The sequence below is a fragment of the Syngnathus scovelli genome, chromosome 20 (assembly GCF_024217435.2).
Source record: "Syngnathus scovelli strain Florida chromosome 20, RoL_Ssco_1.2, whole genome shotgun sequence".
Taxonomy (NCBI): Eukaryota; Metazoa; Chordata; class Actinopteri; order Syngnathiformes; family Syngnathidae; genus Syngnathus; species Syngnathus scovelli.
In genome coordinates, this window is record NC_090866.1 from 8,241,462 (window position 1) to 8,265,876 (window position 24,415).

The window sequence follows — 24,415 nt, forward strand, 5'->3', positions numbered from 1 at the left end:
AGTGTAACAACAGATGGGCATTATCTAATGCGGGAAATGATTTAATCGGATATAACCTCAGACTTTATTGATTTTTCTTTTCACCTTTATTGCAAAATACTATGCATACATTAATAACCGAATTCATCCGCAAAATGTCAGCTGCTATAATAATCATTCAATCGCAAGTCAATTGAAAAACTTATTTTGCGACACCACATCAAAGTTATTTTCATAACCTTTGCTCTATGTTTCTTCATTATCTTTTTTTCCGACACCTTTTCAAAATAAACTGTCTTTACTACCAAGATATTGTAATTTATAATTGTAGCAAATATTTTCTGGTTGGATTCCCTACCTTACACCAAACACAGTTTCACCTTCGAACTTCCGAACATTCCACGTGTTTCAAATCTGCCTGAAATAAGTTTAGTCATACACAGAATTACCGTATTTTCCGCACTATAAGGCGCACCTAACAACCTCCTGTTTACTCAAAAGCCAACAGTACGCCTTATAATCCGGTGCGCCTTATATATGGACAAAATTTTAAAATGGGCTATTCATCGAAGGTGCGCCTTATAATCCAGTGCGCCTTATAGTGCGGAAAATACGCTACTGAATGTTGTATTTCCGTAATTTCTGAACTATAAGTCACTCTTTTTTCCCCACTCTTTAAACCTTGCTGTTTTAAATGTTAATTTAAATACATTATGAGATGAAAATGCTTGTCAATCAAGAAATATTAGCAGCCACTCAACATCAGTGTGAATAGTGCATTGAAAGTGACACTCGGAGTTCAGTGGGTAGCTTGGGGTGCGTTCGGAAATTAAGCGCGTGTTCAGAGAAGCAGATCGTGCTCCCCTGCCATTAACTGTTTCCATCTGTACTGCCTGATGCTCTGGGCGCGCCGTGTCCCCAGTTGGAGCGCCTAGAGCACGCCGAGGCACAGTCAGAGTGAACCGGAGCGCACTCATACTGTATTTTCAAACGCAACTTTAAATGACCAGTGGCGATAAATCTTTTACCACAGCGACAATGAAGAGAGACTGAGAAAGTGTGCAACGAAGGAGTTCCTTCCTGACGGTGAAGAAAAGGGCTTTGGTGGTTTTATATAATATGTTCAAATAGCGTCATTAGAGTCTGCTGTGGCCGCAAACGTGCTCCAATCCTGCCCCGTGTGATCATTTGTAGGAAGACTACAGAGACTGTGAAAAATGTGTCAGAATTTGATCAAAAAGTGAGAAACATGAGGGACTCCATCAGAAGGTAATGGGTTGGGAATCGATGTACGTACTGGCATGATGAGACTACCAAAACTCAGAAGCTCCCTTCCCACATGGCTTATCACAGATGCGATAATGGACCTTGATCAAATTTACCAAAACTGCCAAATAATTTAGTCTCCAACTATTTTATACTTGATGCTAATCGTGCTACAATTCATGTTTTCTCCAACGGTGTAATATTATCGAAGCACTGCAGATCAGTAGATGTGTGCAAGGTCGATGACCTCTGTGCAGGTGTGTGTGGGTGTTCTCGTCAATATACTATGCAGGTATCCGTGTGTGTGTGTGTGTGCATCTCTGATAACTCGTAACTGATAAAATTGTGCATATGTTGCCGTCAGCGTTGTTTGATGGATGGGGTGAAAATATAATTTATTGACATGTCAGACAACATCAGTTATATATTATGCCCTTTCCAAGCAACACACACATGCACGAATCCACCATACACACTTGTTCAATGCTTTTAAATGTTTGTTCCCAACAGGCGTGGCCTTCATCCATTCACTCACTACCTTTTAGCTGAAATGAATACATGTACTTTTTTCAAAAGGACACTTTCCTATCAACGGCTGGAGAGAACATAAAATGTAGGGAAAATGTCTTGGCAAATATATTATGTGGAGAATAATGGAGAAGGTTATCAGTCTTCATGTGGCCTTTCCATTAAAGCATATGCCTCCGTTTAAAAGAAAATCTAACTCGAAATAATACACTCAGTTCTGAAATTCTTGAGGCCATTCAGCTCCTTTTACTTTGTCAATTATAATTCCAAACTATATATATATATATACCGTATTGTCCGCACTATAAGGCACACCGGATTATAAGGCGCACCTTCAATGAATGGCCTACTTTTAAAACTTTGTCCATATAGAAGATATATATATTTGGCCCGCGGACCGGACTTTGGACACACCTGCGGTAGTGGCTCAATATTGGTCCATATATAAGGCGCACCTGATTATAAGGCGCACCTGATTATAAGGCGCACTGTCGGCTTTTGAGAAAATTTGAGGTTTTTAGGTGCACCTTATAGTGTGGAAAATACGGTATTATATATATATATTCCAATTTTTTTCTTTGCCACAGTTGTAGCCTTTGGTTTAATCTCCCACGCTTTACCTGGAAGCTTGTGTTAAGCCCAGCATTAACCTTGACAGGTCCATTTTCTTTTGGCACAATAAAGCTCAAATAAAAACAAGGGCAAAGTGGAATTTAGGGTTGATCCTAATCATAAACAGCCTCCACTTTTGTGGTAAGATTTTACACATGATTTTGAAGTCAGAGGTCACTGATGTTGGATAAGAATGTCTCTTGTAGTTCGAGCCACTGTTTTTTGTTGGAGTGTCTGGGCTGAGTTCTAACACCAAACTTATCCAACTATACTTTTATGGACCTTGCGTTGAGCAAAGAACACATGACTCCATTTTTGTCTCAAAGCACACACACACACACACAATCTAAACAGCCCAAAATTGTTTCACAGCCACAAACCTTCTAACCCTTTGAGCGAAACAGCAGGACGTTTGCCTTGCAAGCTTGCTGATTTCCTCAGTGCTATCAGGTGAGTCATTTATCACCAAACTTTGGCAGTGCAGCAGATTAAAATATAGACCTTGCTTTCGTCCCTATTCGAAAAACTTGTCTTGGTGATCTGCAAATCATCTGATCATGTCTCAGGAACATGATGAAGTAGTTTTTGTGCCATTCCTCGCTCCAGGAGGAAGAAAATAGAGCCAGAACCAGGCAATGACCGTGGAGGGAAGAGGAGAAAGCTGTCATGTTATAAAGCTGCAGAAGGTGTTTCGTTTGGGCCTCAAGCTCTCGTCCTCACCACGGTGTCCTCATTAGGGCTAAAATGAGGCTGGTGGCAGTGAGCTGTCTGGAGATCTCAAGGGAGTAATGATGTGGGGCCTGTGGCCAAAGGCCCCAGGGGGGGACTTTTGTTGGGGCTGATTCCTTACTACTTATGTAGAAGCTACAGAGGTCACACGCATTTTCTTGATGCTCCATTTGCCCTTGGGAGGACAAATGGAGGCAGAGGAATGTTTGCCCCCATCCCATTGGTCTCCAAGCCCAACCCACCTCGCCCCACCACAACCATTGCATCTTTCCCCATAATCATTTCTCCCTCGGTTCTTCCTTCCACCCCCTCGGGTGCTTTGGTCCAGTCTCGGTTCAGCGCAGATATAATCCTTTAACGCCTTTAAATGATCCAGAGGTTGAGTGCTCCTGCTGGATGCCAACCGGACCTGCTGGGCTCACACCTGCTGAAACAGGTTAAGATAAATGCCAGTAGCCACTCGGGCATCTGGCCCTGCATTAATATTTAACAGTCCGACTCTCATCTCGTCCACGCTGAAGGTGTGAAGGTGCCAACCCCCCCGAAGACATATCACAGCTTAATATGGAATTGTTCAAACAGGAAAGGAAATGGAAGAGCGGGGATGGCGTAGTGAGCATGAAATCGCATGCTAAGTTTGTGGCTGTCAAGACGTACCAAGGTGAACTTTATTCTGGGAGAAACATGCGTAATGTTAAAAAAAACTATTCAGCTCTTATTTCATTACCGATGACACAAGATGACTGATTTGTCGTGATGTGCCGAGTTTTATCTTCATGTTTTTCTTTTAAGCGGTGTGACTGTCAGTGTCAAGAACAAAAAAACCATGCCAAGCAAAAACCAGCAAACAATCCAATCTGACAGTTTCAACTTTCTTGAGGTCAGTTTGTCTCTCTCGATCACCATATTGCCTAATTTAACAAATTGCCTGGAGAGCCAAGGGGAATTTTAACCTTTCTAACAGGGTTAAATGGTTCAGATATTTCCTTCAGAAGATCTATTTGTAACAAGGTTCAGGTTCAGTTGACCTGAAAAGCTACACTTGGTTCTGAGTCCTACTCAAAATGTCCCACTAGTTTAACATAAGCAACTGAAACTATGCAGTAGATTATTACTGCAGCCAATTTAGGAAAATATGAAACAATACCCACAAAAGTATTTACCGTATTTTCCGCACTATAAGGCGCACCTAAAAACCTCCAATTTTCTCAAAAGCCGCCTTATAATCAGGTGCGCCTTATATATGGACCAATATTGAGCCACTACAGTGTCCAAAGTCCGGCCCGCGGGAAAAAAGTATACATCTTATATGTGGACAAAGTTTTAAAATGGGACATTCATTGAAGATGCGCCTTATAATCTGGTACGCCTTATATATGGACAAAGTTTTAAAATGGGCCATTCATTGAAGGTGCACTTTATAATCCGGTGCGCCTTATAGTGCGGAAAATACGGTACTGGTGAAATAGTGAAGCTAGAGTGGAGATTCACAAAGCTATTACTGAATGGGAAAAATATATATGTATACTCTATTTTAACTATGTTAGCCAGACATCTTGGGGCAAATATTGCTATATAATTCAGAATTTGTCATGATATAACATCCGGGGAAAAAAATAATAAAGCAGTCCACTGTATGAAACCAAAATGTAATTTTGTTTTGTTTTCTGGGGCGGCAATGCACACCAGTGTTTTTTTATCACAACAAGATGAAGCACCGGAGGAAAAATACTCCCCAGCTGCAGTTAAGCATGGTGAAGGATACATTTTGTTGTTAGACTCTTTCGCCTTATCAAGGTCGTTGAATCCTTCAATGAAGACTACTAATTCTAGATCTATGATTCAAAGCAGGTTTGGCTAGACGTTAATAACCCCGTACCCAAAGGACACAAACAGGTTTTGAGAATTAATATTTAATGTTTTCAATCTCAGTCCCACTGTAAATGATTGGAAACAGATTAATCGGCAATGTGAGGCTAATAAATCAAGCTGGCATTTTAAAAGAAAATAAATAGAAAGAAAAGAATGGGAGAAAACTTAGCTACAAGAAACATTTTACAGTGTCATTAGTCGAGTTGCCGAGGTGGATACAGATAAAACACAGCCCAGTCCTTTCTTGAGATTGAGCAACAAAACATACCGTGACTTTATGACAGCCCAGGTTTGAAAATATTGTTTAATCATATAATCTGACATACCTGTGATTGAATGCCTGGATTCTCAAAAGACAAATATTTGCCATTGGCAGAGAATGAGTTAAAGTAGATACTCAGATTGTCTTTATCTTTTTGTTTTCCTTGTGAGACCTCTCCGCTCATAAACAAAGCAATGAGGCAGTTGTGTTGCCAGCAGGGTAAAAGTGGACGCTGTGAGTGCGATTAGACACATTTTACCTCACTACACAACATAACGACACATCATCATAACATCCAGAATTTTTTCCCCCCAGTTTGTTTTTCACCGTGCTTTATCGTGACCTTGAGTTGAAAACGAATGAATCAAAAAGCTGTCGCAGACACTTTAAGCTTCATTAAAAAAAAAAAAAAAAGCAAATTGCTGATGTTGTAAAGTGTCTTTTATCTCCTCCAAGTAACAGCTTCAGTGTGTTCCTCTTAAGATAATCGCGCATACCTCAAGGGTGTCTTATACTAGCATTGTCTCGCTTCTCTCTGTGGCCTGTCATGCAACAGCAATATCAGTTCATCCCATGGTAATGGCTAAGCGCCTCAGAGACAGCTCAGATTGAGATCACTCTGAATTATTTATACTTATTCTCCACAAAGGGCCAGGCAGGGGCACAGCTCCCTCTCGTCAACACAACCTAGTGTCCAGATTGTCACCGAGCCAGTGTCAACAATCGGAATCCAACTGGACATGTGCATCTAACGCTCAATAGTGGAATAAGAACAATAAATTCATATGAAATGTGTTCTTATACCTTAAAATGAAGATGTGTTGTTGGAAAATTGAACTGTTGCCAGGTCAGGATGTGTCTCAACAGAGGAGGTCATCATATATTTACTTTCTGTGATAGAACACACAGATGGGTGCCGACATCTTAACCTCAGCTGGGAACACATCCTAATGTTTTTTTTTTTTTGTTTTTTTTTTGTAGAGACGTGACATCAACAGACTGCAGTAAAAACTTGAGTCTACGAAGTGTGAAGATGTTTTATGGGCTCATTGGTGTCAAACTCAAGGCCCGGGTGCCAGATACGGCCCACCACATCATTTTACGTGGCCCGTGAAGACAAATTGTTTATCAACTTCATTATTAAAATTACAAATAGTCTTCACTCTTAAAAATAGAGATATTGCAAGCAATTTTTACTACCATTCATCTTTTGAAAATATTTTAACTAGTCTCTGATTTAAAAAAAAAATAGGTATTCATGGGTTTTTTATGTAGCATTGCGCGACATATTGCCCCTCCGAAGGAAATTATAAATATGATGCGGCCCCTCGACAAAAATCAATTTGACACCTTGGCTGTAGATGCTCCCAGTAGTTGACTGGTGACCAATCCAGATTTTACTCCCCCTCTATTTTACTTAACTTATACACTTGCTGTAATTATAAAATTTCACAGCAGTGGGTCAATACTATAAAAATGTAAAATGCTTACTGGTAGTTATTATTATGCATATGTACGGTTATATTAACTGGAGAAAAAACTGGAAGGAAATAATAGTAAAATTCCACATCGTGTAATCCTTTGTAACCTCAGGCTGTGGTACTTCATGTTACCAGCATGTAGATGTCATGACTCACTGTCCTCCCCATATGAGTCTTTCTTTTGTCTTTGTGAAAGCCTGCTGTGTCTATATCATGTATGACAGCATGTTTTCCCAATGCGACACCTTCGTCAGCAACTATCGACTCTGCCTGCTACTGCTGACTCTCCCTCTTGGGACAGCGTCAATGTCTTCACCTGACAGGCGGCAATATGCTATACACTCAGCAGTCCTTCAATCAGCCACCCCGGCGCACCAGATGGTGTCCGCTGTGATATGGCTCAAATGTTTTTTGTTTTGTTTTTTATCGACAAGAGTTTTTGCATGCATGGAAGAATCCTTACTGAGTAAATACCCATTGTATTAGATGGAGAGATTAGTTGCCCTGATTTTTTTTTTTTTGGGGTGGTTCACATTTACACTTTTATTGTATTAATCAATTTTTAAATTAATAAATAATTATAATATATATATATATATATATATATATATATATATATATATATATATATATATATATATATATATATATATACGGAAGAGGATTAGGGCCAGTGAAGAAAAAAAAGAAACGAGGGGTGACAGGATTCTGACTTTTTTTCTCAGAATTCTGACTTTATTCTCAGAATTCTGACTTTAAAGTCGGAATTCTGACTTTAAAGTCAGAATTCTGAGAATAAAGTCAGAATTTTGACTTTAAAGTCAGAATTCCCACTTTCTGTCAGAATTCTGAGAATAAAGTCAGAATTTCGACTTTAAAGTCAGAATTCCCACTTTCTGACTTTATTCTCAGAATTCTGACTTTATTCTCAGAATTCTGACTTTAAAGTCAGAATTCTGACTTTATTCTCAGAATTCTGACTTTAATCTGACTTTAAAGTCAGAATTCTGAGAAAAAAAGTCAGAACCCTGTTACCCCTCGTTTCGTTTCCTTCACTGGCCCTAAACCTCTTCCGTAAATATAAAATAAAATAATAAATTAATTAAATTACAAGGAGCAGTGGTCAGACTCAAGCCTTGCTAAATCTTGCCTGACTAAATTTAATCTACATCATTGGAGCACACTAGGATACACTATTCTGTGTTCACTCATGCATCTCCCATGACTCATTGTTTAAGATGAGTTGAAAACAGTGACTACATTTGAAATTGGGTCATCTTGGGATTTGAAGATGGGATGGTAACAGGTTTGGGTTATATGTTGACAAAAATATAAATCTTGTAGCAACAGACATCCTAGTTTGCTGGCTACTGTCAATGTGCCCTTGAGCAAGACGCTGTCCATGGTGCTGCTCTATCAAACTGTCCTTGCTCGCCTTAATGTGTGATTGAGTTCACCGTGTGGTGTGCAACAAAATATATCCCACAGAGTGTAAATTGAATTTCTCCCCCGAGGGAGTATAAATGAGTATAATACATTAAAAATGATAAACATAACACAAACCGGCATACAATTAAGCTAAGAAGCGGCGTTAAAATTGGAGTACTCACATGCAAGCAGAGGGAGAACATGCAAATTCCACGGAGAGATGATCAAACAGATCTGCAGATGTGCTCTTCCGATTTTCTAACCTGCCCAGTCTAGCTCCGTCTTCTTTCCCCCTCAGCTCTTGTTCTTTTATATCTTCTATTTTCCTAGACAGACAGGAGATAAGAGATTATCTTTGGAACTGCCATTAAAAGGCAATGTAAACCTTGTCAGCCATCATTGTCAATCATTTAGTGTTTATAGTTGAGATGGTATCCGTCAGCATATCAGGGATCAAACAATTTCCGCTCAGCAAGACACTTCCCTGTAAACAGCGGGCGCCACGCCTGCATAGGTCGTGTTGTGTTTGGCATCAATGAGTCTTTTAAAGTTGTGATCACTGCTCAGGTATTTCCCTTGAGAGGTAATTAAACCTTATGTAGTAGTAAGACGATGCAGGACCTTTGAAAAGAATGCTAAATGGCTTGTTTTGAATGGACACATTATGTATGTAAGATTACGGCTCCTGAATTTGACTTTACTGACTTCGAATATTTTTGAAGAAGTCGACATGGATTTAATCTTTACTAGCTTGTATAGCGCTGACAGTATATATTTTGATATATTTGGGAAACCTTGCACATTTTTTTCGTGCTTCAGAGCAGTTATGTTGTGCAGATGGATCAAAACGATCAGAACGGTTTTACATTATCCATATGTCTTAAATTTATTATGTCATCTAAATAGTTTTGTCACATTTTCTCACCACATTAGAAGAGACCTGCATAATTATTTTTTTTTGGACCGATACCCGTACGAGCATTCAAATCTTGTGTAGTCACTGAAAGTAAGTACCGTATTTTCCACACTATAAGGTGCACCGGATTATAAAATGCACTTTCAATGAATGGCCCATTTTAAAACTTTGTCCATATATTTGGACACGCCTGCCGTAGTGGCTCAACATTGGTCCATATATAAGGCACACCGGATTATAAGGCGCACTGTCGGCTTTTGAGAAAATTGGAGGTTTTTAGGTGCGCCTTATAGTGCGGAAAATACGGTACTGATACCACTGGTACTTTTGATATATTAATTTCCCCCAAAAACCAATAATACGATAACAGATCATTTTAAAAATCTCAATAAAGCAACTGTGTTAACTGTTTATGCTAAGATGATACTCAAATTCATTACAGTATTCCAAAGTTTCATTGTGAAACTGACCTCTGGAGCAATTTTTTTTTTTTTACATTACAGTATTTCTTGGGGCAAAATAAAAACATATAGACGTTGAAAAAAACTGCTTTATGTGACTTTGGACTGTCCATGGTGTGCTACACTCGGGGACAAAGACAACCTTCTTTTCCTATGTGGAGAAATAGCTTGAAGGGAAGCAGATGGGAGGGTGGGTTCATAGGAAAATGAGATGGCGTCCGCTTGAGCAGGGAGGAAATCAAAGTTTTTTTGATCAGCATCCAGGACACGCTAAGCAGATCTATGGTTTCGGGGGTTCCGTGCGAGCAGAATTCCAGAAACACAATCCTGGTAATGTGCAAACAATTTTTGTCTCCTGGGTAAAACCAAGTTTATTTTTTTTTTTACAATGTCTAAACTTTTGCTTTCAAATATCTCCTTAGATTTTTTTTCAGCCTAGTGTCAGGTTGCGGCTTTTAAAAAAATCCCATATATCCTGATGATGCTTCTTAATGTAGCTCTGTCGTGATGGAAACACTGATGCCTCTGCTCTCCTGTGCTGTTCAGGGTTGAGCAAACCAAGCAAAGCCAGCACATGTGTGTATGGAAACTAAACTTATGTTCCCATTATATGCCACATAAATCTGGGGACCGTGGAAAGATTGGAAAGGACCCTGGTTGAAGTAAACGCACCTGCAAATGACTAAACTACTTCTCACCGCTCTGTTTATTCTCTTATGTTTGAAGGTCGTGTCTTTAGAGTAACATGAGAACAAGTGATAGTCGTATATCACGTCTACCTCATGGATTATGTACACGTTGAACAGGCTATATGTGTAACCTTGTACAGGAACTGTAGAAAATGTAGGTGCAGGATGAGATACATGTGAAAGCAGAAACATATGCAAGCTGGAAGATTGTAAACTTTTTACATTTTGTACAATCTCGATGTCAGTATAAGAGGAACACTCACAATTAAGTCTATTAAATTTGACTTGGATATTTTGTAATTCAATGCAACTGTCATGTGCCCAACCTTAATTAGTAACCTATTTCATAAAGGTGATTATATAAATCCATCTCAGAATGTATAGGTTTATTTTTAACTTTTTTTTTTTATGTCTTATACTTGCCATACAGCCAAGGTTGTACAAGCCTACAAAAAAGGTTAACCAGTTAAATCAAAATGTATGGTTACAAATAAATTACAATAAATTTTAACTAAATAAAAAAATTTAAAAAATGAATTCAAAATAATTATCAATCAATAATTTATAAGCTTATTTTTAACTTTTTCTTTTATGTCTTATACTTACATAATGCCAAGGTTGTACAAGCATACAAAAAAGGTTAACCAGTTAAATGAAAATGTATGGTTACAAATAGATTACAATAAATTTAAACTAAATTAAAAAATAAATAAATTCAAAATCATTTTTTTGTTTAAAACATTTTCAAAATCTTTTTTCTGGTATTCTTTTACCCCAAAAATGACTGTTAAAGGTAGCAACAAAAAAAGGTTCTGACCCTGGGCTGGGGTTCGAGTACTGTTGACTTCAGGGATCACGGGGAAAAACTTCAGCACAAGACAGCGGAGATGCGGACTATTTAACACGTCAGGATAATCAGGATCAGGTGGACACAATTTGGAATCAGGGCGGAGACTCATGACACAGGAGGAATCTTTAGGTTGGGGCCTGAACACTCCAAGAAGTTCTGTCAACATGATCAGAAAATTCAAGAACCATTGACTTCAATCCCATAAAGAGTTTCTGCACCTGGTCTTCCAACTACACTGACCTTACAAATGTTCTGCTGAATGCAAGGACAAAAAAAAAACATTGCCTGCAACAACTCAAAAGTATCTGCTTTAAAAATCAAGAAAAAAAAAAACAACGTCATAAATTATAAAGGCAATAAGACGCATATGGGCGTGACTTGGTTTTGGTGCTCTCGAGCAAGTCAGAATCTTAAAACTCTGAAATGAGATTTTAGTGAGAGCAAGTAAAGCATACAGCAGCCATTTATTCTGCTTGCCGCCAATGGTGGTTTGTCTGACACCGCCTTTGTCTGTCTCATATCTCATGTCCTCAGACACCTCAATGATAAAACGCTCTTGTCCTCGGTGTCTGGTGTTGCATGGGGGGGGTGGGGGGGGAGGATGGATGGATGGATGGATGGATGGATGGATGGATGGATGGATGGATGGATGGATGGATGGATGGATGGATGGATGGATGGATGGATGGATGGATGGATGGACAAATGCATGGATGTAGTGGGTAATTGTGTGTTTTTGCGTATTCTGTTCAGCCAGCTCGATCACACCTTAAGTGGCATTTCAGATACTTGATCAGCCAAATATCATTATGAGCTCCCCCCCCCTCATCCATAATTCACCTGCAAGGGATTTGGCTAAGAATAGCTAGCTCAGTATGCCACAGAACAAGAGACAAAGTGACAGAAGGAAGAGCGATGGCAAGACTTTTACAAACCCAGGTTAGTGCGATGTATTTGGAGCATATAGTAGCCTGCCATTATTCTTAATTACCTCACAAAGACAGTGGGTAGGTCATGTTTTCCGTTTTAAGTAGACAAGGGAGTGTGCCAAGTTGGAGCCGTCTCCTCCACCCTCTTCCCCGTTTCATTGTTTCATTTTGCAGCCTTATCGTTCAGGAAACTAACCGCTTGTCAGATACAGATGAGTCAACCTCATTTTTTGGTCTTATGGTATTGTTCTGTCCTTCCCCCAATGTTGCTCGGCCCAACCCAAGAGTTCTCGCTCTGATCAGGGAAACCTCATGCACGTGTCCATCTGCAGGATGTTTAGTGCAGTCTGAAGTGTACAGAGGAACTGTTTATCTACACAAATGTGTATTGTATCAAAAGGCCATCACACACACACATACACACACACACACAGGGAAACACAGTTTCGTCCCTCTGGGCCATTCTTCTGTCCACACAGATGGTCCCTTTTCCGGGGTAGACTTATTTTGCCATTTGAGAGGTCAGCCTCACCACGATTTGTGCTCCAGTTTGAAACTAAAAATATTTTGAGCCTCACACATGTTTTTGCTGCTCATTTGAAAATCCTTTAGAGCAGAATATTCCAGTAGCAGACATGCTAAATTGTTCACTATGCTAATGAGATGGTCAAAGGACAGGAAGCTCTTCTCCTGATGCAATAGAGATAAGAACAAAAAAAACGGTGAAGGTTTTTGTAGGCAATGAGGTCAAAAGGTCAGAGCTTAATACATGCATACCAGGGACATAATGCAACAGCAATGTAATTTGGTTTGGGCCAAATGCCCAGTTGCACTTATCTAGCAGTTCCAAGCTTGATTTGTCTCCTTAGCCCTCACTCTGAGGCCACCATGCATTAAAAGAGGCTCACCAGCTTGGAGGACGCTGATGCCATTATTAGATGTGACTGCATGATAATGAAATGGCGTAATGTGATGTCCGAGCGGTTGACACAACACAAAAAGGGCTAAGGCTGGTGAAATTCTTAATCAGCTCAAAATGTCAAGGGTCTTACCTTGGTCTGAATCACAGCCCGCAGGCAGATTAGTCCTCAAAGTTCACACGAGTCTTCAAGGATGGACTTTGTTTTTGGCTTAAAGTTTCTCCGACGGTGGACTTTGTCTCTTTAGTGTTTACTCGCTCTCCTTGACATTGTTATCTGAAAACTCCAAGGTAAGGAATGACACATACCGTGAGATACAATAGCTGATGAACAGTTGACAATTTTTTATTTCACGATATATTCAGTCATGACTGGTGTTGCTTGAATATGGTATGCGCGGTTCCCGGCAGCTATGAAATATGTATTGAAACAAAAAGTTTTTGTACAATAAAACATACATTTATACCATGTTATATTTTCATTAATAAATTGCATTTTTGTGATCCTTCACTTCGGCCACACATTTAATCTATTACCGTATTTTCCGGACTATAAGGCGCACCGGACTATAAGGCGCACCTTCAATGAATGGCCCATTTTAAAACTTTGTCCTTATATAAGGCGCACCGGACTATAAGGCGCACCATTAATGCATCATGTCAGATTTTGAATCCAAATCAAATCATTCTCCATTTTATCTTTTTTATTTCAACTTCAGACGCAACAAATTACTTTATAATCACAAAATAATGATCCATAGTCTTTTTGATTCATGATTCATAGTCTTCAGCGGGCCACTTATGATTGATTTCATGACACAATGCTTCGGGCCAGTTTAAATTTAGGAATTTGGTCCATATATAAGGCGCACTGTCGGCTTTAGAGAAAATTTTAGGTTTTTAGGTGCACCTTATAGTCCGGAAAATACGGTACAAACATGGTGACACACATGCATTTCCTTTTTTTTCCCCAGTCCTTACCCAGTTTGAACCAGAATACTGCTGAAGACACAGCAAGACTAAGCTGGCATGTCGCAAATCTTTGAGTATACCTCTGTTGTTTTTGCATCTCTCTCTCTCTCTCCCTCCCTTTCACCACCATGTGTTTCTGCTTACAGTTCCACATTCCTTTCTCTCACCCTGATTGGCTGCCAGAGCATCATATCTCTCTGCAACTGCTGGCATTTGTGCAGTATCCCATGAAGCCACAATGCCTGACCCCTCCCATGCCTGCCTATAGGTACATCTATCTGAGGAAGCTCGATCGTTAACAGATGGTAATGTAATAAGATGACATCTTGACCTCATAGAGTAACTGCCAAACAACGTAGTCTTCACACTGGATGATATGTTAAGTGTGTTCTGGACAGCTTGTCAACAAACACATAAGTGAAGCCAATAATGGGTCCACGCTACGGTTGTTATAACCTCAGCAGGGCAAAGCACATTAATCACGGTTAAGGCAGAGACAATGATGAGGTGTTAGGCGGTGAGCTCCCAAAAAACAATGATGTTTTGAGTCTGACTTGAATGCACAACATATATTGGCAGAGTCTTACAACGCTAATATCCCCGCATTGTCTGCACAACCCTGACATTAAAATACTTGCAAACCAAGCACAAAATATATTACCCCCCGCGGGTACATCTTCCAATTTCATCTCCTATAAATGACCCGGATTCATTCATCCCTGAGAATCCTTCGGGTGTTATTGACCATTCGGATGACCCATAGATTGCATATTTTCACAGCGCAAAGTATCAAATAAATTTGTAGGTTACATAGCAGCATTCACAAAATTAAATAATGATAATAATAATAATAATAATAATAATAATAATAATAATAATAATAAATCAATGCATTTGAAAATTAAATAAAACATATTTTGAAGACAGTTGCATATTTTCACAGCACAAAGTATAAAATAAATTTGTAGGTTACATAGCAACAATAACAAAATTAAATAATAATAATAATAAATCAATGCATTTGAAAAATAAATAAAAAATATTTTGAAGACAGTTGAAAATTTGAATGATTCAACAAACCACCCATATAGGACAATTATTTGTAAATATATCAATCAGATCAAAACTAGAGATTATTGTTGAAGTCATTTTTCCCTGACCTCAATTTCAAAGTTTGCTCTCACTAACCCAGCTGCTTGCAAGATTACCAATTGTCACGCCGATAAAGATGATCAAAATCCCAGATATGTCTTGCATTTACTATCCCATCTGTAACGCGTCATGATGATATACAGTCGACCATAAAAGCAACATTCCCATAAAAACATGCAGGCAAAACTTTTCCCATTCTCAAAAAGTCAACACCAACACTGGTCAGACACGACTTCCCATATTCGATATTCACTACAAGCTATAGACTTCCTTACTAAGCAGAGCAGGTCCACAGCAAGGTCGATGCATGTGGGCGATCATTTTCACAGTGAATACTAAATCTAAAGGGTGTTCAGAACTCGGGAGATGAGATGGTACATTAAAGTTGCAGTCCCTAAAGACAGGAGGAAGAGGAGATAGTGAGAACGAAACAGGTGTCAGAGCTTCAAAGCAGAAGGGTTTTATGAATAATGGGAGATAATGTGACTGCTGTCTCCTACAGGGGGTCCCACCGGCATTGGGTATCATTCTTTATGGACAGCATAATATACTTTTTCCCCTTTTGCTTCTTTCTGAAACAATAAATAATACAAAACTGCACACTGTCTGAAGGGTAAAAATAACAGCACTGTCTTCCTGGAATTTGTGGGTAAAAAGACAGTTTCCCTTGACTAAAAACAGGAATTAGCCAAGGGAAGCAAATAAATATTTGAAATCCTCATATATTTATGTATATCGTATATTATTTTGTTAGGTCCCGTTGCACCAGCGGGTAAATGCGTATATTTCTTTTTTTTTTAGGACTGCTCCATATTTAAAGCACCTTCAGAAGAGTTGGTTCAATATATAAAAATGGATTGAATTCAATGTTGTTGGTTTTTTATGCTGATCCTGTGCTCCAGTTTTTACTCACATTTAACATACCGTATTTTCCGGACTATAAGGCTCACCTAAAAACCTACAATTTTGTCTAAAGCCGACAGTGCGCCTTATATATGGACCAAATTCCTCAATTTAAACTGTCCCGAAGCATTGTGTCATGAAATCAATCATAAGTGGCCCGCTGAAGACTATGAATCATGAATCAAAAAGACTATGGATCATTATTTTGTCATTATAAAGTAATTTGTTGCATCTGAAGTTGAAATAAAAAAGATAAAATGGAGAATGATTTGATTTGGATTAAAAATCTGACATGATGCATTAATGGTGCACCTTATAGTCCGGAAAATACGGTATACTTAATTTTGTCCAGGAACTACCACGATTTGTTGAAAGCAGGATCATGCATTCACCGTCATATCATTTTTCGACAACAGTGACAGTTTTGACAGGCATTCGCTGTAAAAACGCAAAGCCCTTTCCTCATATGTGGATTTTGGCACTCAGTAGCAGGTTTTCTTAAAAAAACAGAAAGGAAAATGGTGTCCGTTTGTTTCTTCCCAGTCTAGGCTTCTGTTCCGACGTCCCTCCGCAGCATGACACTGCCACCACCATGCTTCACAGGAGGGGTGCTATTAGATGGCTAATGAGCTGTGCCCACTTTCCGTCTGACAACGAGCTTCTTTTTATGGCTGAGTTGCAATTTATATATATATTTTTTCAACCTTATGTTGTCTTGAAGAATGTGTCCCGACTTCCTTCTAACTACCTTAGTCATTTTGATTGAGAAGCATCACTCATATTATTTTTTTTGTTTTTTTTCACCAAGTTTATTCAGCCTATAATTTGTAGGAAAAAGGATGAACACACAAAAGCCCAAACTGTGGCAGGGATTTCACACGTCTGCTCATACATCAATCATCAAAAGCTAAAACTGTCATGAAGACTTCAAAATTGCGGAAAGAAAATTAATGGATCGGTGAAATGAAATGACGCATCTTTTAGGATCAACTGGAATTCGGTAACAGGAATATTTCAAAAGATGTTGGGATTGAATCCACAACCTTTAGGTTGATACAGATGATCATTAATACCTTTAAGCCAATTTTGTTGTCTACCAACATCCATCTGGAATTTATTCCATAAAAGTCCTTGAGCCATTATTTCTTTCAACATAAATGACGTCAGCTTTGCTCTATTCCTTTCCGCTCTGTTTCCTTTTATATGCTTTTTCAGAGGTCTCAAACATGCACTTCCCTTTCTCCTTTAGGAGCGATGAGAAGTTTAATTACAAAAACCGAGAGACCATGAAGAACAAGACCACCAGAGGACATGCGCATATGTTGTTTAATATGCGAATCTGCTTTTGGAGATGAAGTATTTGACTTCCTGAGTATTCACATGATCTTTTTAAAGATCTGAGAAATGCATATAGATGAGTTAGATACGTTTTTGACCAGCTTGTGAATTACTACAGGTGTGAATTCACTTTTCCTGTCACTGGAAGATCGCTCCAGCTTTTTTTTTAACCACCCGCTGGTTTACGATTCTGCAAGCCCCCTCTCAGTGGATCAGTGTCACTGTGCAATATATTATCCGTGCCTGTGTACTTCCATCATATTTGGAGTTCTATTGCATCCTGAGTTCAATATACCCGGAGTTTTTCCACATATGGACCAAGACAGATTTCGTTTCTATGTATACAAGTGTGCTTGAACAAATACAAGGTGTGTTTGTTCGTACACACACATCCATCAGTGTGGGAAAAACCACAGAGGGAAACTGCAGAGCTTTTTTACAAGGTCGGCATCCTACGGAGCGGAACCGTCTGAGGGTGGTAATAATAGTCAGGTCAAGATTCAATTATTTGCCTAGGGATTAACCTTATGGGGTATTTTACACAGGTCAAAGGTTTGAGGACTCTGAACAGAAGACTGTTACAAAGGTTAAAGCCCCTGATGATAAATGTGGAAGACCTCGAAAAGATACTGTAGGTCACACTTGTATACATTCTTGTTGAAAAGATTTTCTTTAGAATACATCTAATTCAATCGGAGAATGTCGGCCATCTTGGATTGGAATAACGGAAATTATTAACAGGAAAGCTGCTTTTTGTGTCTACAATATGAAAAAATACATCTAGTTTCTACAAATGTGTTTCTCGACTTCCAAATAGTCCTTCTTTCAAATATTCCAAATATTCCGTTGAAAAGATTTTCTTTAGAATACATCTTAGTTTAGTCGGAGGATGTCGGCCATCTTGGATTGGAATAACGGAAATTATTAACAGGAAAGCTGCTTTTTGTGTCTACAATATAAAAAAAGTACATCTAGTTTCTACTAATGTGTTTCTCGACTTCCAAATAGTCCTTCTTTCAAATATTCCGCATATTTTTATAGTTGTTAGTGGATTCATACCCAGTCTTTAGAGTGACCAAACTTACAAGGCACATAATTTGTTCTCCGCATTTAACTCAACCTTGAGCAGCAGTGGGTGGAAAGTGAATGCATTTTTTTTTTTTGTCGGTGCCTTATCATCCTGCAGCATAACTCAGATGAAGTTACCTTCACATAGCGCCAATGCGTAGCACATTAAGTAGCTTTTAAATATTTCATAAGCACGACTGGCTTTTTTTTAAAACAGCTCCTTGCTATTTAAATGTACACACGCTATGTACAAACAATTCATCCATCGTGTTAATCTGCACAAGGTCATGTGAACTGGAAACCTATCCTGGCTGACATTTGGAAAGATCACCAGTCAGTCAGCCAGACGAGCGAGACCGAGACTATACACAGTTTATGTGAAACCCGCAAAACCCCCACATGCATTTTCACTTCAGAGTTGATTTGACAGTTAGCAGCGAAACCACGCATTTCTGCTACATACATTAACACGTGCTTTTGCCAAGCAAGCTGTCAGGATCAACCCAAAAACTCTGGCTCTCACTGCGAACTGCACAGTTGCACCCTGCTGGCATTGACAACACAGTTTTAGGGAGATGAAAGATGAGACAGACAGAAAAATGAATTTAACAAGAGAATTTTAGATTGAGCAGGCCGGTTGGTGTGTGAATTAATTATTAGTGATGATACACAGTACCATTTTCTGCACTATAAGGCGCACCAGATTATAAGGCGCACCTTCAATGAAGCTTTTAAAACTTTGTCCATATATAAGATATATACATCTGGCCTGCAGGCCGGACTTTGGACACGCCTGCTGTAGTGGCTCAATATTGGTCCATATATAAGGCGCACCTGATTATAAGGCGGACTGTCGGCTTTTGAGAAAATCTGACGTTTTTAGGTGCGCCTTATAGTGCGGAAAATACGGTATTTATGTGTGAAATTCTGACGCTGGAAATGAATGTGTTGATTAGTCCCAGAAATGTAACAGGTCCATATCCGGGACTGGTGTGTGTGGGGGGTGGCTACCTGCCTGTAAACCAGCTCCACGTCATGTTTGTTTTTTCTGTCTATTTCTGTCTCCTTCCTGTCTCTCCAGCTTTCCTTCTCGACGAAGTCTTGGCTGAAGGATGAAAAGAAAACGCAATAGCTTTTGATCCGGCTGTTGTGTGTTGTTGTTCTGTCAAAGAGCATTACCCTAATGATGCAAGCCAAAAATGCTGCAGGCAATCAAAGCTAAATTTATAACATTTAATACAAACTCTATTAATGTCCAAGCATAACGTCTGGACAAAATAACTCAATAGCCACAACAATGCCGCTGCTGCCAAGTGTCTCTCTCATCTGATTTTCCCTATCGGACATTTTCTTTCTTCATATTACCCAAAACAGCTTTTTAAGCGGCTTTGATCAAATACATGCTTTATTGTTGAGAGTATTGCCGTTTCATGTTTGGGAGATAACACCTTCCTGTTATGCAGGGACCAAAAAAAAAAAATTAGACAGCCCTTTGAGCAATTCATTAACTTTACTTTTACAATTTGCTTACTTTCATACATTGTAGGAACTAAAATGTGAGTTGTCTTAACAGAGCTCGTCAAAAAGGTGACGTGAAAATATGTTGTTATAAAAAGTGGCGCACAAAAGCAGAATAAGCTCAAGAGATTTTATGCTTGTAAAACATTTTGCGTTTTCATTATTCACCTTTGTTATAATTCAAAAGAGTAAATCCCGTTGGAAAAATGAAAGTACAAAAATCGCCCACAGAACTAGTTTGACTATTTCACACTTGAACGATACTTGAATAAATGTATTGCTGAGAGGTTTTATATGAAACTGATGAGTGAAGGAGCTTTGTCGGTAAGGAAAAATGCAGAGGTTAAGTGGGGAGCTGCAAGTGGCACACTGTACTGGGTTTCCAAATATTTCAATGGTACCTTTGAGAGTTTGTTGCACGTAACCATGAATCCTATCGTGTTTTGACAAAATTGGCAAAACTACCGTATTTTCTGCACTATAAGGCGCACCTTCAATGAATGGCCCATTTTAAAACTCTGTCCATATATAAGGCGCACTGGATTATAAGGCGCACCTTCAATGAATGGCTCATTTTAAAACTTTGTCCATATATAAGATATATACATTTGGCCCGCGGGCTGGACTTTGGACACGCCTGCTGTAGTGGCTCAATATTGGTCCATATATAAGGCGCACCTGATTATAAGGCGCACTGTCGGCTTTTGAGAAAATTGGAGGTTTTTAGGTGCGCCTTATAGTGCGGAAAATACGGTATATATATATACTGCTTATACAGTCTTGGTTATCTTCGGGTATCTGAAAGAGACAGACTGGGAAAAAAAACAAAGAAGGATTTTATTTTATGGGATTTCTGACACCTACTAATGTCATTTTATATTTGCTTCTCTTGGCTTCAAATGGTAAAAGAAAATTGTGTAAAAAAAACGAAAAGAAATTCATCAGGAACACTTTCATAGTTTTCATCAACAGGCGACTCGTTCATCTCAAGCCGAATGGTAAAGATGTCAATTTGGGCGAGTGAGCCCTCAGTGGACAAGAACCAGTGATGTGGCTGCACTTTGTTGAAACTGTAAAATGCCCTATAATTGTGTAATTTAAGGTCGGCAATAATCATATATCTTCTTGAAAACGTTGTGGAAGAAATGACTCCCCCCCACAACTAGCATAGAATCCACTTCCTGTCGGTTACTGAGTCCAACAACACCATATAAAAGTTCTTTAGTGTCCCACAGGAACCCTGCACAGCTCATCAGCCTTTTTCCTGTTTGACAAAGACGACCATGGGAGTTGAGGGAGCGAACATTTAAACGGCGGCACAATTAAATGACACAAGTCGTTTTAATTTAGTAACCCCCTCTAACCTCACGATGTCAGACAAATAAAATATGGCTGCCATTAATTCCAATTAAAGATTTAATGAAAGCGTCGTCGTCTTGAATAATACGGCGCCGTGGCCACTTTGCGGAAGGCACTTTAAACGCCCACCAGTTCCCTGAATAATGACGGTCCACTGCTTTGTCCAAAGTAGTGACATTAAGCAAAGCGTTGATCCCGTTTAAAATATTAAATATGTATTTGACTGTACACTTGGCTGTAAGGCAAATGCAACTAATCACAAAATAGAATAAAAAAATTAAACAATAAATAAAAATAAAGTAAAAAAATACAACAAAGTGTAAAAAATAAACAAATAAATTAGCAAATAAATAATAATAAAGTAAAAAATATATAGAATTTCTTTGAAATAAAAAATGTACAATAAGCTGCTCTTGACGCTGAACGAAGGGAAAATATACTGTATGTTAAATTTTTCACATGGTCGTCATTTGATGATGTGGTTTTGAGCTTTTAAAAAAAATCAAAAAAACCTTCCGATTACTTACTGTCAGATTTAGTTCTCCATTCACAATCTGAAACTGTCGCCATGTTTAACATGTGTTGTTAATTCCTTTTTTTTTTTTTTTTTGCTGCACAAATGAGGCTATCACCAATGTATGCCAAACTATAATACCACAGTTCAAACCTCACAGTTAAACAGACTTATTGGGTATTTGGCATAATCTTCATGCAGAGTAGAAACTTTCCCACTCAGGTTTTCCCAGCTGCTTAAATGTCACTTGGATCAGTCATATTTCGCAATTAAAGATTTTAACAATAATATACAACTTATTTTAGCAGACGATGACTACAGTATGTGTTATTTGGGGAACTTGACTTTTTTATATTTTGTCCTTGCCTTTTGTTGAGTGTCATTATAAGTGTTTTATATTTAAGGTCAGAAGGAATTATTATTTGGGGGCGGGGCTAGAAATTGGCCATAGTAACGCACATCAGGAGGGCTGTCATTCATTCCACTGTCACTATTTCAAATAAAACTAACAGCCGGCATTATTGTCATATTCAATAACAATCAGTCATCTATTCACTTTCCTACTGTGGGAGCGTATAATTCAATCTTTAAACATTCTTTTTACCCGCTGAGCTTTCACAGGGTCATGCAGAAGGAAATATTAGACTGACATCATTTCCAACTTTTCTGCTGCTCTCATTAAGAAGATCAAGTCGATTTGCAGCTGTGTTGCTTCATCTCGAAAGTTATGATAATTGTCAAAAATATTGTATAAAATAAAAATTTAAATAAAATAAAATTGTATAAAAATAAAGACAGACAATAGTAAAAATAAATTGAAATTTAATCATTTAAAATAATGAAGAAATTTGAATATTTGGCCTTTTTGTATTATCAAACTGACAAATGCATACCTATCAAACTACGCCGGCTCATCTCAAGGTCAAAGAGGATTTTCGTGTTAAGCAAGAGGGTTTTATTTAATATGATGGTCATATCATGCTGAGTTAGCCTTTAAAGCCAACCGCCTTGACTTTCTCTGGACGACTGATGAGAGACCACAGTCAAAAGCTTACGGAATGGCCGAGTCAGCCGAAGTCAGTCTTTCCCGTTATAGCTTCATATACGATATAATTTAAATCTCGCATAAACAATCATTATCTCCACCCAGAGAGATTACCCTGCTTCATGTGTGCGTGCCTTTGAGGCAAACGCGGCTTTTCCTTGTAGCCTACCTCGCAATCTTTACAGGAAAATAATTAATGCTAATTGGTTTGGGTGTCCCTGCTGTCTTTGTGTTTTCTATAACATTAATGAACACACAAAACGTTGCTGTTCCCAATGAGTTTTGACGTCCAGAAAGCCCGAGCTTAGATGTAACACTTCATCTATGATAATAGTTACAAATAGTGGAACCTTTAATGTCAAATCTCCAAGTAACAAAAGGAGTGTGACTACTGTAGACTGAATTAAAAGCGTCTGCTTACAATTCTCCTTTCTTAGGGAAACAGCAGCAGTGAGTCTTTCTTGGGCATGAATTATGAACAAGAGTGATGTCAAACTTTTTTTCACGGGCCAGATTGTAGTCATAGCTTCTTTGGGAGGGCCATTCTTCTGACTGTCAACCCAAAAAAATATATGAGCACCTCATATTATATACAGTAAAAGCTACAAAACAAACTGACAAATAACTCGTTTTCAAATCAGACGAGTAAAAACTGGTCAAATATATAAAAAAAAAGATATTATGAAAAGTAAAGACAATTTGCAATTCTAGTACACGAATTTGATGCACAATTTGTCTTCGTGGGCCACATAAAATTATGTGGCGGGCCATATCTGGCCCCCGGGCCTTGAGTTTGACACCAATGCCTTAGTTGGATAGCCTTTTGTTTTCTTTTGTTCAGACAAAATATATACCCTGCCAGCCATAGACATCGATTAGACGTCTGGTCTATGTATAGACCTAATTTAGACGTCTATGTTAGTCTAAATATGCAGACCTAATTTAGACGTCTAAATTAAAAACATCAAATGTCATATTTCAAAATTTCAGCTGTAAATATTATAACTAATGTACAGAAATTGTTTGGCTTTTTTTTAACAACCATTAATCCGTACGTTTTACCTTAAAACTTTTCCGACAGTTTCGGCGGAAGGGGGCGTTACCCATCTGTCAAATCGGTTGGTCACGCCCTCATAGTAACAGCGGAAAAAGACGTGTTACACACCGTCACGTGACACTCTCTGACGAAAGCGGAAGTTGCTGCCGAAACCGTTGGAAATGTTTGAAGGTAAGAACGATATATTTTGTCCGAACAAAAGAAAACAAAAGGCTAGGCGAAGCTTTACTAACTAGCATGGAACAGGTTTTAGAGGAGAAAAGTACGCCTAAAGCTTCTTAATTAACTTGCCAAAGCTTATTTGTTTTTGTGTTTAGAGCACTTAAGCAAATGATTAATTCCTCGTTTTTTCATAAACCCATGAGTGAAAGCTTTTCGAGTGCTTCGTAATTAATTTTTAGATGTTGCCCTGAACTTCTTGTTATTCGTTACAGGTTCAAGTATTTAGTTTAAAAATTGTAACTTCTTTTTTTTTTTTACTACTCAGGGAATTTCCTATCGCCGTAATGGAAAAGGAGATTGTGGGACAGCTAGATTGAGTATTGTCGTTAACCTTTTAGATGTAATG

At 38.6% G+C, this 24,415-nt stretch overlaps 1 protein-coding gene across 2 annotated transcripts in view; it reads right to left on the bottom strand.

Moving 5' to 3' along the window:
- flrt2 (fibronectin leucine rich transmembrane protein 2) overlaps nucleotides 1-11,085 on the bottom strand; it is a 73,659-nt gene extending 62,574 nt beyond the window's left edge. For both annotated transcript variants that reach the window (XM_049756895.1, XM_068649156.1), the window contains exons 1-2: nucleotides 11,041-11,085; nucleotides 8,340-8,483 (exon numbers count right to left, since the gene is read on the bottom strand). The gene's annotated coding sequence lies outside the window, so the exon portion shown is untranslated. The remainder of the gene's footprint in view (nucleotides 1-8,339; nucleotides 8,484-11,040) is intronic.
- Between the last annotated feature and the right edge of the window lie 13,330 nt (nucleotides 11,086-24,415).